This window comes from Cynocephalus volans, chromosome 13 (assembly GCF_027409185.1).
Source record: "Cynocephalus volans isolate mCynVol1 chromosome 13, mCynVol1.pri, whole genome shotgun sequence".
Classification (NCBI taxonomy): Eukaryota; Metazoa; Chordata; class Mammalia; order Dermoptera; family Cynocephalidae; genus Cynocephalus; species Cynocephalus volans.
This window is the reverse complement of record NC_084472.1, coordinates 4,630,602-4,635,347: the sequence shown is the minus strand read 5'-3', so window position 1 is coordinate 4,635,347 and position 4,746 is coordinate 4,630,602. Positions and strand designations below refer to the sequence as shown.

The 4,746-nt window shown below is 39.7% G+C and overlaps 1 non-coding gene across 1 annotated transcript; it reads right to left on the bottom strand.

Annotated features, from left to right (window-relative positions):
- Window positions 1–1,320: 1,320 nt before the first annotated feature.
- Window positions 1,321–1,385, bottom strand: LOC134362320 (small nucleolar RNA SNORD37). The gene has a single exon (XR_010021596.1). It is a non-coding gene; the product is annotated as a small nucleolar RNA SNORD37 (small nucleolar RNA).
- Window positions 1,386–4,746: the final 3,361 nt, after the last annotated feature.

Sequence of the window (4,746 nt, the reverse complement as noted above, 5' to 3'; positions counted from 1 at the left end):
ATTCATCCATGAATGGACACCTGGGTTGCTTTCACCTTTTGGCTATTGTGTATAATGCTGCTATGAACATGGATGTACAAGTATCTGTTTGAGTCCCTGCTTTTAATTCTTTTGGTGGATATACCCAGAAATGGAATTACTGGATTATGGGGTAATTCTACGTTTAATTTTTTTGTGGAAAACAATACCATTTTCCACAGTGGCTGCACCATTTTACATTCCCACCAGCATGCATAAGTGTTCTAATTTCTCCACATCCTAACCAACAGTTCTTATTTTCTGTTTTTGTTTGTTTGTTTTCTAATAGCCCTCCTAATGTGTGCAAAATGGTATTTCATTGTGATTTTGATTTACATTTTGCTAATGACTAGTGATGTTGAGCATGTTTTCATGTGCTCATTGACCATTTGTATGTCTTCTTTGAAGAAATGTTTATTCAAGTCCTTTGCCCATTTGTTAATTGGAGTTTTATTGTTGTTGAGCTGTATGGATACAGTTTTTGGTTTATTGGCTTTTCTCTATTTTTTTTCTTAATTTCATTGATTTATGCTTCGTCTTTATCATTTCCTTCCTTCTGCTTGCATTGGGTTTAATTTACTCTTCTTTTCTTGGTTTCTTAAAGAGAATACTTGGATCAGTTATCCGAGACCTTTCCTTTTTTAATATAAGCACTTAGTGCTATAAATTTTCCTCTGTGCGCTACTTTAGCTATATCCCACAAACTTTGATATGTTGTATCTGCATTTTCATTCCATTCAAAACATTTTAAAATTTCCCTTATGCTTTCTCTTTAACACATGGGTTATTTAAAAGTATATTGTTTATTTTCCATATATTTACAGATTTGCCAGATATTTTTGTTATTATTTTAGTTTAATTCAGCTGTGGTGTAATAACATACCTTATATGATTTCACTTCTTTTAAATGTGTTAGTTTGTTTTACAGTCCATAATATGATCTATCTTGGTGAATGTTGCATTTGTATTTGAAAAGAACGTATATTCTACCTTTGGGTAGAATTCAGTTTGCTCAAGTTCAGTTAGGTCACCCAGGTCAATTAGGTCTTCTGTAGCCTAACCAATTTCGTATCTACTTGTCCTATTGATGGCTGAGAAAGGAGCATTGAAATCTCCAGCTATAATTGTGAGTTTATTTCTCTTTTCAGTTTTATCAATTTTTGCTTCATGTGTTTTGGAGCTTTGTTGTTGGGTGCATGCACAGTTAAGATTGTTGTCTTCTTAGTAAATTGATGCTTTTATAATTGTATAAAGCTCCTGTTTTTCCTGGTAATATTTCTTTCCATTGATTTATTTATTTTCTCTCAGATGCTGGATTTCTTCAATACATATCAGGTCAAAGCAAAGAAATTTTAGTCATTGTGTACTCCTGGAAATATTTCTTGTTCTGAAGTCTGCTTTGTTTGATAGTAATATAACCACTCCAGTTTCCTTTTGATTAGTATTTTCATGACATGTCTTTTTTCTTTTTTTTTTTGTCTTTTTCGTGACCAACACTCAGCCAGTGAGTGCACCGGCCATTCCTATATAGGATCCGAACCCGTGGCGGGAGCGTCGCCACATTCCCAGCGCCGCACTCTCCCAAGTGCGCCACGGGCTCGGCCCATGACATGTCTTTTTTCATCCATTTACTTTTAACTTTGTCCTTATGCTTAAAAAGTGTTTGTTGTAGATGGCATATAGTCAGGGTTTGCTATTTTATACAATATGACAATCTCTGTCTTTTTTTTTTTTTTTTTTTTTGGTGGCTGGCTAATATGGGGAACCAAATCCTTGACCTTGGTGTTACAGGGCCATGTTTTGACCAACTGAGATAACTGGCCAGCCCTCTATCTTTTAACTTATAAGTTTAACCTGCTTATAGTTAATGTAATTACTGATATGATTGGATTAAATTCACCATCTTGCTAGTTGTTTTCTGTTCATATTTGCTTTTTAAAAGACATTTAAAGGTAGTGCTGGTGCCATAATCACACCAGTAATTTTTAGCAAATTAAGGTGACAATAAGAACATAGCTTTTTGGGCAGTCTTCTAGTTGGCAGGAAGTCAATAGCCCATTGAATCATTATTAAAAACAAATAAGGAACATGCTACTACATATTTAAGCCAAAGGGTTAGTAAATCTTTTCAAAGAGTGTAAGAGAAGACAGCAAGGAGCCTAAAGACATGGGACTCTATCCTAGCTCTACCCCCTGCTAGCTGTGCAGATTTGAGCAAGTTACCTAATCTCTCTGAGATTTAGTTAAATAGATAAAATAACACCTCTACAAGCAATTAGAAGAGCTATCTCTGAATCTTGGGTAGTGTTGAGAGAAAATCTCTACAATTGGGGAAAGTGCTCCAGAGAAGACAGAATTCCTGAGTATGTTTGGATGATAAAGGGGGATTTAATAAATAGTCACAGTAAGTGTCGGAATATTTTTGTAGACTGAGAGAATAAGAATATATACACAAGTCAAGGACCGTTGCAGGAATGAAAATGAGGAACTATGGGACTTCAACTAATGCAGAAGGCTGGAGAGGGAAGAATTTAATTAAATGGGGTTTGAAGATCAATTGGATATAGATGATAGAAAAGGGAGCAGTCTAGGATCACTTTCAAGTTTCCAATTTGGGCAACTAGGTAGCTGGTGGTTGCTTTCACTGCAACACAGAATACAGCAGGACAAGTGGAGGGGCTGGCTCACAAACAACAGATGATATCAGTTTTAAATTAACATCAGTTAATTTTGAGGTGTCTGTGACAAACCAACGTGGAGATGTCAATAGGTAGCTTGGCCTATTTGGAGCTCAGGAGTGGTCTGCGCTACAGACTTGGAAGTCATCGGCATATGGGTGGAGGTCAGGCCATCGGTGTGGGTGAGTGTGTGCACTGACAATTAGGCTGAGGATGGAACCCTGGGATGCTGGTGAGGATGCTTTCAGATGTTAGTAAGGAAAATCCCAACTAGAAGTGGTATAAACTGCTATCTCACACAGCAAGGAAACCAAAGGCTCAGGACTGGTTAACCCAGTGGCTCTAAAATGGAAAAAGTTGAATTCGTCATTTTTCTCATCTGTCTTCCTCAATATTTTGACTGCCTTTTAAGGCAGAATTCCTTCACTGCTCCAAGATGGCAGCTACTGGAGTTCCAAGCATCCCCTGTGGACGATCAATTCCAGAGACAGCAAAGTGCCTGTGTATGTGTCTCTCAAGAGTAAAAGCCGTTTCCAGAAGCCCCCTAGCAGACTTTAACTCATGCTTGTTAGCAAGATGTGGTCACACTCACAGTGCCCAAACAATTACTGGCAAAGGGATGGCGTTACCATGGTGGGTGCACAGGAGCCAAGATTCACCCACAGGGGCAGAGAGGTGCAGCCTCCTGGCAGCACTTGGCCACCAATACCTGCGCAAAATGAAAGAAGTGAGGAAGCGACTATTTGTAGGACAGATGCCAGTAGGCCTCCCACTCCCTGGGAGCAAAATGCCTAAAAGACAAGCAGAGGAAGAGATGCTTAGAATAGGAAGAGATGCTTAGAATATTCGAAGGACATTGACATTAGGGGCCACAGAAGCCAAGGAAGAAAGATCTGGAAAGGGAGCCTGATTATTTCAAAAGAAAGGTTAACTAGTGAAATTGGAACAAGGTCTGGAGTACAGTTAATAGTCCTGTACCAATGTTAATTCCCTGGTTTTGATCACTGTACTATATAGTATAGTGTAACACCAGTGGTCTTCTTAAGCCACTGCCTCAGACGACCTGTCTCCTACCACAGGAACATTCCAGCATCTTAAGTGAGCACTGAATGGAAATCCCCTTTGCCACCTCTGGGGCCTGGTCCACCCAGTATCTCCCCTCTCCTGTATCTTCAAGTTCTCCCCTTCTGCTAACCCTTTCCCCTTGACCTAAGTTAGCCCAGGTTTCTACAGGCTGGAAAAGCTCTCCTGTCCCTAGCTGAAGCTCTCATCCCTCCTCAGCAGCCGGTCCTCTTGAAGGAGCCACTCACACGCACCACCTCTGCTCTCACACTCTCATCATTTGTCAGTTCACTGCAGTCTGACACCCAGACACAACCCTCTACAAAATTCTTCTGCCAAAGTCACCAACAACCTGTCTCTGCTAAACCCAGTGGACGAGCATTAACATGCTTCAAGTCTCTACAGCACAGAGCACCGGAAAGCTTTCTGGGCCTAGGGACCCCAAAATAAACTTCAGCTCCTAGCTGGCTCTTACAACAAGGCTATTTCATGAGCTATACTATAGCATCGTGGTCAGGGGTGTAGTTTTAAAGCCAGATTGCATGGGTTTGAATCTGGGCCACTTACTATCTTGTAATCTTTTGGCAGATTATTTAACTTCTGTGTCCCTCATCTGAGAAATGGGGATAATAATTAGATACCAGCTACCTCTTAGGGTGGTTGTGAGGATTAAATGAGTGAGTATCTGTAACTTCCTGTGATGATGCCTGGCACACAGCAAATACTCAGTAACTAGCTATTGTTATTACTTTTGTAACTTTAAAAACATTTAAAAATAATTTTAGACTGGCAGGAAATAGCAAAAATAGTGCAGAGCTGTCTTGTTCCCTTTCCCTAGTTTCTCCTAATGATAACATCTCATATAACTACAGCACAATGAGCAAAACCAGGAACTTGACATTTGTACAAGACTATAAACTACAGACCTTACTCCGATTTCACCATTTCCTGAGTCAAAGGGCACTTTGGCAAGTTGGGGTTGAGATCC